Source organism: Schistocerca cancellata, chromosome 2 (genome assembly GCF_023864275.1).
Source record: "Schistocerca cancellata isolate TAMUIC-IGC-003103 chromosome 2, iqSchCanc2.1, whole genome shotgun sequence".
Taxonomy (NCBI): Eukaryota; Metazoa; Arthropoda; class Insecta; order Orthoptera; family Acrididae; genus Schistocerca; species Schistocerca cancellata.
In genome coordinates this window covers 398,702,828-398,716,153 of record NC_064627.1, presented here as the reverse complement: position 1 = coordinate 398,716,153, position 13,326 = coordinate 398,702,828, and the positions used below count along the sequence as shown (strand labels likewise).

Sequence of the window (13,326 nt, the reverse complement as noted above, 5' to 3'; positions counted from 1 at the left end):
TGTCGCAAGACGTGCGTAAATCAGTGAGGCGCTATTAAAACGTAGCCCACGCGAAAGTTTAACGGAGACTCTCAGGGAACCTGGATGGGAATAGCCGGGTGAGAAGCGACTCTTGCGACATCCTGCTCTGTGTAAATTTAAATATCTGTAGCGGGCACATGTGACTTTTACTGGTGACAGCGGCCTCCTGCCAATAACTATGCTTAAACGCGGAATATATTAGACGTACATGTACACATATCTCTTATCCAAAATGAATTTTGTTTGTTCCCAAGGCACTGTAAGTTCGACATTTAATGAAGAGAGTTGAATATATCTGTTTGTTAGCACTCGCTTGCTAATTAGCTCATTCAAACTCAATTGCCGAACAGCCGGAGATGGAAATAGCGCTGTGATTGATAGTTAATTAAATAATGCGTACACATACGCGAAGCACGCCTCACAGACGACAGAATTTTACTGCGTGCTAAATTACACACTCCAGGCGCGTATAACTGTTACATGAGATTGTCTAGTGTCGTACTAATTATCATGCACGCACATGTACTTTCGGCTGTCTTTCGCTGCGAATTATTCTTCAACGTATCAGCAAAAAACGCTTTCTTTTATTAATAGTTAATGGGAGAGATGCTGTAAAATTAATAAGAGGTTGCTAGAATCGATAGTTTCTGTTAGACTGAACGATGGCTGCACTCTTGTACTGAAATAGTTCTTTATTCATATCACACTGTTAACGCTGTGACAGACTAGACGTATTTGACGTGGTACGTTGGTTGCAAAAGCAGTTTTGTTCGTAGATAGACCTCTAAGTACAATCCAGCAGGTATCTATATCGGCAGAACTGTATAGGCTGAATCACAATAGAGCCTAGACCTATATCTATATTTTCTGCAAGCTGTGCCGGAGGATACTTGTACCGCTGTCGTCTTCCCCCTTCCCTATTCCGCTCACCAACTGTACGACTGTCTATGAAGCTCCGTATGAACTCTAATTTCTCTAATTTTACGTCGTTGGTCATTTCGAGAACCGTATGTCGTAGGGAGCATTTATAATTTTCCCGTCTTTTCTTGGATTGTAAGCTCTAGAAATTACAACCGTAAACCTCTTCGTGATGCACAACGCCTCTCTTGTAGCGTCTGCCGCTGGAGTTTGACAAGCACCTCCGTAACACTCCCGCACCGAGTACTCCATCCTGTGACGAAACGTGCCGCTCTTCGCTGGGTCTTCCCAGTTTCTTCTTTTAAGCAAACTTGCCAAGGGTCTCAGAATGAACAATACTCACGAGTCGATCTATAGATAATTAAAAACTACTGGAAAGCAGCTCACTTCATGTGCAAAATTGTTCATACATACAGCTAACAATGGTCGTTACTTTCTTTCTGTTTAGCATTTGCAGTGCAGAGAAACATTCAGAACTCCGTCCGTAAATTAATACCTAGTAAGACTTAATTTTATCTGTAAGTCGACGGTGTCGGATGCCTTTCAGGAAAATAGGAATCAAAGTGTACCTCTCTCCATGAGAAAGTTATTTTGTTCCGAGATAATGAGCAATACTGCACCCGAATAATATGCCTACTAACTTAAATATCTGCTTGTGTGGGGAGCAGTTTTTATTAAAATTCAAGGTAAGTTATTATATTTGAGCTCTGAATGTGTCAAAGAATCCTTCCCATATCGACATCAAACATATTGTCCACAATAAATTATGAGTAGTGCTCGTTGATGTTTCGTACAGAAAGGAACCATCCGTACTCCTTTCCATTCATTTGCGACTGTAGGCTCCCAAGAAATCTATGATTAGTTTCATTTTTTAAAGAGGTTAATTCTAAAGGTCACACAGTGTTGACAAACGATACACGTACCGGGAAGTACCTGCACTGACGTATTGGATTTGCAGCTCTCGATATGCGCAGCTCCGCGCGTTTCATGTGCCGGCGAAATTCTCGTGCGTCAGTGCTTATCCCCGCCCACCCGGCCAGTTGACAGATAATGCGTTGACGCAAGTGAGCTAAGCAAAATTTATGAAGCCGGGACAGCTTCATATTAGATTGCGTACTGTTCACAGAAACTTTGGCAGTTTATATTCCACCCCGCATGTGGAATATTCATGCCAAATGTTCGCTCTACTTTATTATGATATTTAGTGTCCGAGAACTTACTTTAGTTCCTCCTGCATTAATTCAAAAACCAAGATTATAACTTACGTGAAAATTAAGACGTATTTATATATCAAGAAGGTCTTGAACAATTTTGTACAATTTCTGACACAAATTAACAAGTATCTTCATCTTTTTGTATCTCCCAATCTATATCTTGGCAAAAAAAGGTAAATCTAAACACACTTCATAGTTCTTGGATTTGACATTTTAAGCACGAGGTGGTAAGATTATTGGCAATCCCGAGGTTCGAGTATAAAATGCAAAGGTGTTTATCACAAATTTGTGCTTGTTCCTTTCATAAAATCAACGTTATTGGCAGAAATCGCGTAGTTCAGCTAACACAAGTGTGGCAGTATTTGTGGAAATTTGCGTTTATTGCTTATAGTGCACACCAGAAACTGTCCCTCACATATTCCTGTTTTATGTTAGTTGTTTTCTTTGTATGTACTGCCTACATCCAAAATCTTCCAGAATTTATTTTGCATTTTCTAGGCTTGTTTCATCCCTACAGTTTTTCTCCTTTGACTGCTCCTTCTAGTGCCAAGTTAGATACTCCTGGTTACCGACGCAGATGTAACGCCAGCACACTTCTATTCTTTCCAGCAGATTTTTATTTTTTGCTTTACCAGTTCAATTAACTTTTAACAATATTCTGTAGCTCCACATTTCATAAACAGTTTCTTTTCCTCCAGTGTTTCAGGTTCTTCTATGCGACACTGGGTTCCACGTGTATATTTTCAGGAACTTTACCCTCGGTTCCATTTCAGAATTTGATACCGGTAAAAATCATTTTGTTGAAGAAAACTTTCTTTATGCGTGTCTATCTATTTATGGCCCTTTTCTTGATTTCGCCACCTTCTGTACTCTTCCTTCCTATGGAAGAGAATCCGTTGAGTTCTATTATTACTTAACCAAATCGTTTCCTTCCTACCACTTTTCTAAGCTTTAGTCTTAGCATAGTTAATTCTTAATCTACAATTTACCGTAAATATTTTGTCTGTCCCATTCAGAATTACTTCTAAATTAACTTAACTTTCTTCTCGAACAGCTGAGTCCCCCGTGAACCTTAGCAATCACACATAATCACCTTGTAGTTCTATTCTTTTGCTGAAATTACTTTTTGTTGCCTCTTCAACTTAAAATTTCCACAACCGGGACAGTAAAATGAATCCTTGCCTTACAAATTCTTAACATAAACTTGTGTTAGTCGTTTTTCTATGTTCATTAATGCTCATCTGTTGTCGGTGGATATTTTAACTTAGTTGTGTATATGCAAATGTAGATCTTTAAGCGAAGATATTAGGAAGTATAATAGTCAGCAAAAAGCTGCATTTGCAGTCTTAAAACGTAGACCATGCGAAAACACTTTTTATAGTTGGTGAATCACATAATGTGGTGTCAGGTTAGTGAAACAAAAAGAGACACTTGTAAACCAGCAGTCGCGTATTTATAGGAGGTACGCTCCGTCCAGGACGCCGAACAGGTTCACACTAAATCAGGAAAAAAATAGATGCCAGATTGAGCCGAGAAAACGGACCCTTCGACCCCTGTTTACCAATAGTGTCTGCCTACCACCTACGAAATTGTAAGCATACTTCGTATCTTCAGTTTGCTGGACATGCCTGCAGTGCACTGGACGAGTTACACACCCACAGATTACTGACAATTTCGATTTACGAAACCGTTATACAGACGCAAAACGAAGTCGTACTTCGGGGAGTTAAACAGAACCAAGGAAGGAGTCGTATATCGGAGAACGTTCACAGGACAGATAATAGTTCTGATGGGCTCGAAAGCTTTTCAGTCAGAGGAGAGGACCATATCTCTTCAAGGCGTACAACCGCATCGAAAACACACAGTCAAGAAAAATGCTTTATGGTGTACTTATCCGCATTAGGTGAGTGTGAGTTACTCTTAGTTTGAGAGAGAGCGTTCCTGCCGCCAAGGTGAATGGAATACGGCGGCGAGTCACGTGCGAGCCTCACGAGAAAGGCAGAACGTCGCGCGTACGTCACAGCACGTGACACTGCAGGACTTGCGAGTGCTAGCAGTCGTCTCCGGTGGGATGCGAGTAACAACTTCAAACGAGTTTAATAATCCTTGACTGCGTGTATAAATGCGTGCCAGCTCTCGATAGCACACCACAAAGTTAAGACGTTTAGTGGGCACCTTTACAATTGCATATTGACTTCTGTTGGGCTCTGCACGGAGCGAAGCGTGTCGGACAAGACGATTAGTGTGACGTCACAATTTCGTTGCGCGGTGAGAGGAGGGGGAGGCGATCACGTGATGGTGACGTCAACGCGCCACCTTGGACCTGGTCGTCATCGTAACAGTCGGGCACAGGATGGAGAAGAAGGGCGATGCCGCATTTAAACATGGTCTTATGGTGGGTGTCCAATGCACTGCACACTCCATCCACAAGGACATCAAACCACTAGGACTTTTCCTGGGACAAACGAGTAAAAAAGCTTTCAGCAGATATTAGGCAACAAAAAAACGGAATGTTCAAACTCAAAGGAAACATTTAAATATAGAAACATGTTGGAAAAAATGAGATAAAAAATTAATATTGCACATTCACCTACATCATATATGCACAAGCCTCCGTACGGCATGTAGAGGAGGGTATTTCTCGAGTCACTTTCATATTCCTCCATTCCCCTTTCATTTGCGAATGATACGTGGGAAGAATGATTGACGATCAACCTCCTAATTTATCTGGTTTTCTCGTTGGTCATTTCGAGAGACGTATGCGAGAGGGAAAAAAAGAAGGAAAATTACAGATTGCCCCATCGACAACGCGATCATTAGACACGTAGTTCGTAATAGGTAAGGAAATCGGACATGCCCTTTCGAAGGGACCATCCCAACACTTGCCTAAAGCGATCACGGAAAACCTGAAGCAGGATGGCTGGACGGGGATTTCAAACATCATCCTCTTGGATGCGAGTCCAATGTGCTAACCACTGAGCCATATCGCTCTATGAAGGGAAGAGAGGAAGTAATATGTTACCCAACTCTTCGCGGAATTTCAGTAACAAACCTGTCGGTGATGCACAACGGCTTTCTTGTGGCGTCTATCGCTCGAGTTTGTCGCTTATGATTACAGGGTGTAAAAGAAAGCTGTTTACCATGTGTCACAGCTGATGTAGAGGACGTCTACAAGAACAATTTGATATAGGATACCTGTGGTCTCTAAAGTCGGGAAGCTACCTCAGATTGGCCTACGACGCCCACCTAAGTTACAGACGATGCCGCAGCGCTATTGTCTAAATACCCGCTTGTCCTCTTGAGCCACCGGCTTAGTCGGTCAGATTTTTTAATTTGTCTTTTATTTCACTAACATTAAGAATTTAAATTTTCGTGTGAAAGATATACGACTTTTGTAAACGTTATGCAGAAACTTAATGCGTTTAAAATTCAGTCTAAACTTAACCCTTACAAGAACAGTAGCCACATAACAATAATCAATAAACCAATGATTCTTTAAAGAGTCGAATTTCCATGTGTAAAACAGTTCCAAAGGACGGATTATTTTACAAATTAGTTAATGCGATAAATATTTGACATTAAGCATATAAGCGAGAAAAAGTGTGAAAGAGTCTTGAAATTATGTTAAAAAGTTTATTGGACGTAGCTAAGTGCTCTCACTCACAAATACTGGATGAACGTAGTCTGTATGTTTGTATGCAGTGAATTAGGCTGCCACAAGACATATACAGGGTGTCCTACCTAACTTTGCCACCTCATACGTTTCCAGAATGAAAGAAAATGCGAAAAATGCAATTTTCCAGGGATGTATCTATGTCAGGGGCTCACACAATGGGCAGGAATGCACAAATCACTAGAAGTAAACAAACATCATTTTCAACACAAAGTTACGTTTTCTTAAACGGCACATGTCTGTTCTTTCTACTAAAATGAAAACTAGAGGTACAATTAGTGATGACAGATTTGGTTTCACTGCTCTAAACCTTATACCTTCTGGGATACTTAGACTTAAAATAATGGAAACGGTGCCACAGTTTCTGCCGTAATGCGGGTTGCGTATACTGTCCTCAAGCCTGCTGTAGGCAACCCTTGCTCTTGGAATTACGGCAGAAACTGCAGCGCCTTTGCCCTCCTTTAAAGTCTACGTATTCCAGAAGGTATGAGGTTTAGAACAGTGAAAACAATTTTTCCGTCTCTAATTGTACCTCTACTTTTCATTTCCGTAGAAGAAACATACACGCACCGTTTGAAAAGCAAAACTTTGTGTTGAAAGTTGAGTTTGTTTACATTTATGGATTGTGCATTTCTGCCCGTTCTGTGAGCACCTGACATAGGTTGGCCAGTTGCATTTTTCACGTTTTATTTCGTTTGGCTGAACGATGGTGCGGTCAGCAGCTCTGCCAGTCTCGGTAAATCTCAGCTTTCTCGGTCCGTCTCGAAACTACTCACCGCAGCGCGACACTTGATTTAGCAGTATAGTATGACACTAATTCGTCCGGCATTTGGTGCGGCATTTTGTAGTTCGTGCGACTTCCCTCAGTTCGCCAAAATCGTATCAGTTGACAGAAGAGTATACCAAACATGGCGGACGCTGCTCCAGCCGGTGGACGAGAGGGTTTTTGTGGTGGTTTTGGTTTCAGAGGTGGTCGTGGAGGCCCAAGGCGCTGTGGTCGTGGTAAAGGTCACGTCATAGGCCGTGGAGGCAAAGAAACCGAGAAGAAATAGGTTCCTGTTACGAAACTGGGTCCATTGGTGATGAATGAGGAAATACGCACACTTGAGCAAATATCTTGTTTTCTCACTGTCAGTTAAGGAGTTTGAAATAACTGATTTATTTCTTGGCACCTCTTTGAAAGATGAAGCTCTTAAAATCATCCCAGCACAGAAACAAACCCGTGCTGGCCAGAGGACAAGATTCGAAGCATTTGTTGTTATTAGTGGCTCAAATGGGCACATTGGGCTTGGCGTGAAGTGTTCCAAGGAAGTTTCTACAACTATTCGTGGAGCAATTGTTCTTGAAAAGCTGTCTTCTGTGCCGGTTCGAAGAGGTTACGGTGGTAACAAGATCGGAAAACCACACACAGTGCCTTGCACGGTAACTGGAAAATGCGGCTCTCTTCATGTGCGCCTCATTACAGCACCTCGTGGTACACGTATTGTGTCAGCACCAGTACCGAAGAAGCTCTTGCAGATGATAGGTATTGAAGAGTGCTATACATCAGCTCGTGGCTCGACTGGAACCTCAGAAAACTTCGTTAAGGCAACACAGGTGCTACTGCAAAAACTTACACATTTCTCACTTCAGATTTGTGTAAAGAGCAGCCTCTCACGAAGACACCTTACTAGGAATTTGCAGATTACTTATAGAAGAATAATCAGCACAGTTTATCCTTCACTATTTGTTCGTGACATAAAAGAAGTTCAGAGGTCCTGTGAGTGTTTGCGTAAAGAAAAGGCAGTCCAGCGTCGTCGTAATTGTTTAAAAGTGAATAGCAATCACAGAGAAGAAGGATGTGAACTCTAAGTACCTATTATCTACTCGCATGATTGACGCCTACGTAAATCTGCTATGAAACAGAATTACAATGTGATGCAGAAAGAATTTAAAGATTTAGTTGACGAGCTAAAACTTATAACCATTGACAGACGAGTTGTACGGGATTCATTGTCATGTACATCAAGAAGTACATTATGTTAAATATGAAGGCATGAAACACGTAATGGAATTTTTGGTGCGAATAGTAAATTTTCTGAATGCGCACGCATTATTACATCGTCAGCTGCAACAATTTTTGATGGTACTGGAGGAAGACTACGGAGACGTTATATGCAGGTTCATCAGAAACAGTCTAAGAAGCTTGTAAGGATGTTTCAGGGTAGGTCGTGCTGAGAAATAATCGTGAAGGAAAAAGTTCCATACGTAGCGCCGTTTCCCAGTTAATTAGCATTGAAGTTAGTCAATCAGGCGGTTGCATGCGCAAATTCAAGCTTCGCGGCTGGTACAATTAGTTTCAGTTGTTCTCATAGCGTATTTGATAGCGCACAATACTGCTCAGCCTTTGGCTCGGTGTCGATTCTTACTGCCGCCCCATGCCCAACTTTTGTATCGATGTATTGTTCGGTTTAAGGAAACCAAACGAAAAACACGTTTGGAGAATCTGTCTCTAGCGCACTGCTTGAATTTGCACGCGCAACTGCCTGATTGACTAACTTCAATGTTAATTTAATCGGAAACGGCACGAAGTATCGAATTTTTTCTCAACAACTATTTCTCAGCACAACTTACCCCGCAACATCCTTACAAGCATTGCAGACTGTTCCTGACCACTCTGTATTATTGCAAAGTACACTGCTTAAGTGAAGCGACATGACTGGAACAATTTTAGATTTAAGACTCGCTATTGTTGATTTCCTCCTGTCACGAAAGCCGATAACGGCCAGGAGTGTGATTTGCTGAACACATGCTCCTGCATATCCGCATCCAGTGACACCTATGGGATGATGATCACACAGCAGTCAGTAGGTAGCACCGGGTCTTCAAGGCCCCTTCGGACGGAGTTACTGTTGAATTCCTGAAGAAAAAAGGAAAGCAAGAACAAAAATTAGAAGATCCGGAATGGATTTCAGACCTTCCATTTTGAATATAGTGCACTACAGACTGCACTCAGTAAGACGTTGCAAGGCGAGAAGCAACTTATTTCTGATTTCATGGCGAAAGTAAATGCATTTAAAAAGGAAATCCCGTTGTGGAAGGGACATGTTCTGACAAGGAACAATACCCATTTCCATAAGCTCACTGTTATTAAAGAAAACGCAAATTTTAGACAATCAGTTTCGGCGTTGAAGAAATTGCACGAATACCTTTCTGAAAGTATGAGGACACAGCTAACCGTACATCCGTCTCTAACTCGTTTTCGAGACCGTCTACCATTTCAGCTGAAAGGGCCCTTGTGCATCTGCATAGGAATTAGTCGATTTCCAATGTAATTCCCGATTAAAACACAAATTCACTTATGCTCAAACTGTCCAAGAGTTCTACGTTGTTTTCCTTAGGAAAAGTTTCCACATTTCCATACTGAGATTTGAAGCTAAATAAGTCACGATTACATGACAATCTGTGCGACGAAAATCTGCGCAACTGTCTGTTTGCAAACAGTTTGGTCGAGGTATGAATTTTATTATGTCTTCAGCGCGTCAAAAATAAATAAATAAATCGAAATATTAGTTTTGTTTGTGAGCTGTGTGGTTGAGAAATACGATATATGAAACTAGCTGTATGCTGCATCCGGCACTTTTGCATTTCCTCCCCCCTCCACCCGCCCCGCTTCGCCCTTTTCCTGATCAGACAGGGTGGCGTGGTAGAGGGGGGAGTGTGCACTCAGACGAGAGAGATTCGCATGTATGCATGAGCACCTCACAAGAGTCGAGTTCTTGGCTGTCCTTGATATACACAAATTATAGCTGTAGCACATGTCTTCCAGTGTTAAACGTTTAACCTAAAATTATACCTCTTAATGAGTAGATTATGACAGCATTTCAAAATTTTTACATTCAGCCAATAATTATATGAATTAAAATCATATTTTTGTTGCTCCTGGAAGACGTTAGATACCTAGGTAATCTACAACTAGAACCATGAACCGCTTTAGCTGTTTAGTAATATAGTTGCCAGAGAAACCGAACGTTCTATTTGTTAAATTTACTTTGCTAAAATTCACAAAATATTGAGTTAACGTTTACGCAGACGTCAATCGTACAGTCTGTAAATGCAAGAACAAGACAATTTATTGTCATACCTTGGGTCCTAATAGAGCTCCGCAAGCTCTTGACAATGACATCCGAATTGGTGTCCTAGCTAAAAGCTTTTCCGTGCTACACCAGTTTATAATTTTACACAAACCTAATTCGTAATAATCACACGCAGGCGCATGCGCCTTCACTCGTACGACGACGTCACAGGCAAAACAAATACTGCGCGACAAGCACGTAATCAGCGATTCAAATCTGACGGTATTTCTGTCACGCAAGAAAGTTCTACCGACGAACGAATAGATGTTTTCGTGTCAAACCCAGCAAGTCCAGCTGAAGATGTCATCCTTACTACACACACGGAAGTGACAAAAATTGTGGGATACTTCCTAAATATCACCTACTTTTGCTTCTATTGCCGTCCATTATTACGAAAGTGTTGCCGGTAGATGTTTTTGTGCACGAATTGACCTCTCGATTATGTCTCATTAATGTTCGATGAGATTCAAGTTAGAAGATCTGTGTACCCAAATCATTCTCTCGAGTTGTCCAGAATGTTCTTCAAACCAATCGCAAACAACTGTGGCCCAGTGTCATGGTGCACTGTCATCTGTAAAATTTACATCGTTGTTGAATGACTTCAAATATTTTCCAAGTAGCTGAACATAACCATTTGGCCAGAAGACCCTGGCGATTCCGCGTAAACACAGCCCACACCATTATAGAGCCACCACTAGCTTGCACAGTGCCTTGTTGATAACTTGGGTCCATGGCTTCATAGTGTCTGCGCCACATTCAAACCGTACCATGAGATCTTACCAACTGAAATCGGGACTCATCTGACTAGGCTACGGTTGTCCAATCGTCTAGCGTCCAACTGATATGGTCACGAGCCCGGGAGAGGCGCTGCAGGCGATGTCGTGCTGTTAGAGAAGGAACTCGCGTCTGTCGTCTGGTGTCATAGGCCAGTAACGCCAAATTTCGTCGCACTGTCCTAAGGGATGCGTTCGTCGTACGTCCCTCTCTGATTTCTGCGGTTACTTCACGCAGTATTACTTGTCTGTGAGCACTGACAACTCTACGCAACACGTCGCTGCCCTCGGTCATGAAGTGAAGGCCTTCGGCCACTGCGTTGTGATGAGAGGTAATGCCTGAAATTTGCTATTCTCGGCACACTGTTGACAGTGTGGACTCGGAATATTGAATTCCCTAACGATTTCCAAATTGAAATGTCCCGTGCCTCTGACTCCAACAACCATTCCGCGTTAAGTCTGTTAATTCTCGTCTCGAGGACAATACCACGTCAAAAACCTTTTCACGTAAATCGCCTGAGTACAACTGGTAGCCCCGTTGATGTACTGCCCTTTTATACCTTCTGTACGCGATACTACTTCCATTATTTATTTAATCGTATGGTGATTTTGTACAATATACAGTCGATACAAGGCAAGTGATTTTATACAATATACATATGATATAAGACAATATTAAACCTTAAAGTCCGTGTTTTTCAACCAATTAATGAAGCTGGGTGTGAGAGTGAACAAGCCGTCGGGAATTCCAGGGTATGAATGAAGTGGACAGCGTTGGACTAAATGTTCAATTGTCTGCTCTTCTTCATTACATTCACACATTGGTGAACTGATCCAGCCCCATTTGTAACTGAAGTAACTACAACAACCATGTCCAGTCCTTAACCTGTTGAGGCGGCACCAGAGGTCCCTCGGTAGGTCAAAACCTTTTGGCTTCTTTGTGGGATCAAGGTGATGGGCTCTTTGTTCCCAGTGTTTCTGTTGTCCATTCATGCTTCCAGCTTTCATTTAGATCAAAACCATCCGCGATGAGTTGTCCGGCAGTAACACTTGCTGGTCTTCTTAATCGAAATCGTTGCTGTGGCGGATGACACAATTCCTGGTGCAGTGGTACAGAGGGTGATGCAGAGATTTTCTGGGCCTCCCTCAGTGGAGTTTGTTTCCGCCTTACGTGAGGTGGAGGGATGTGACTCAGTACAGGTAACCAGTGGCATGGGGTTGATTTGGTTCAAATGGCTCTGAGCACTATGGGACTTAACTTCTGAGGTCATCAGTCCCCTAGAACTTAGAACTACTTAAACCTAACCAACCTAAGTACATCACACACATCCATGCCCGAGGCAGGATTCGAACCTGCTATCGTAACGGTCGCGCGGTTCCAGACTGTAGCGCCTAGAACCGCTCGGCCACCCCGGCCGGCGGGGTTGATTTGATGGAACCAGTAATACAGCGCATTGTGTCCTTTGGTTTTGTGTCTACCTTCTTCACATGGACACTTTGCAACCAGACAGGTGCACAGTAGTCAGCAGCAGAGTACACAAGACTGATGCCAGTTAAACGCAGACAGTCAGCAGAGGTTCCCCAGGTTGTACCACTGAGCTTATGTAGTATGTTGTTCCTTGCAGCAACTTTATGAGAAACCTTGGTGATGTGCTCTTTGTAGCTCAGGGTTCTATCTACAGTGATTCCGAGATACTTTGGGAAAGGATTGTACCTCAATGTTTGTCCATTGAGCAGAGCTCTTGGTTTGTAGTTCGCAGCACGATTCGCTAGATGGAAACAAGAGATTTAGTTTTTGATGGGATCAATCTCCAGGTCTTAAAGAAAGTTGACATCTTCTCCAGATCCTCCATAAGATTTCGTTCACCATCTTCGAAATTACTGCTCTTTGCTACCAGTGCGATGTCATCAGTAAAGATGAATTTAGTTGATATAGTGGTTGGTAAATCATTAGTGTATATGTGAATATCGCTATCCAATAACTTCTGTCACCTCAGTGTATGAGACCTACACTGTCTTCCATCATGCCGCGTGGAGTACGTTACGTGATATAGCAGAATCATCTTCCCCACCCCCTGAGGGCTCCACAGTGGAGAAGACGAGTGGCTGTCGGTGAGTGGGAGAGGCGGCAGCCGTGACGCCCCCTCTGCGGCAGCGCGTGGTCGCGGCCCGCTGCCGCTCGCAGTATGTGGGTCAGCGCGGTGCAGCCGAGTGCAGCCGCAGCCGGGGCGCCACGGCTACAACGCCTCATTACGCCGCCTGCACTGCCCTGCTGTCTCCCTCCCTCGTCTTCGTCAGACCGCTTTCCCTTCCAAGCCTTGTGCTTGCACACTCTACGAGCATTACTTCTAAATAACTCACACAACCTAATACGAGACTATTATAATTGATGTTCGATGTGGTGTCAGTTCTTTCAGACATTCCGTCCGACCCAGATTCCCGGACTGCCACTTTCTACTGACATAGCAACACCTTCCTACGAACCCCTTACTTTCAGCCACTGACACAGGTAAGGGATCGGGCATGGTGTGCATCCGCACTGAAAGAATGGATCACTACGAGTAAGTGGTCCACGGCTATGTGACGATACCGCAATTGTAACAGGCTGGAAA

At 42.9% G+C, this 13,326-nt stretch overlaps 1 protein-coding gene and 1 pseudogene across 1 annotated transcript in view; both read left to right on the top strand.

Annotated features, from left to right (window-relative positions):
- Positions 1-13,326, top strand: part of LOC126161827 (regulating synaptic membrane exocytosis protein 2) — a 1,269,779-nt gene that overhangs the window by 135,796 nt on the left and 1,120,657 nt on the right.
- LOC126161825 (40S ribosomal protein S2-like) lies at positions 6,735-7,499 on the top strand (annotated as a pseudogene).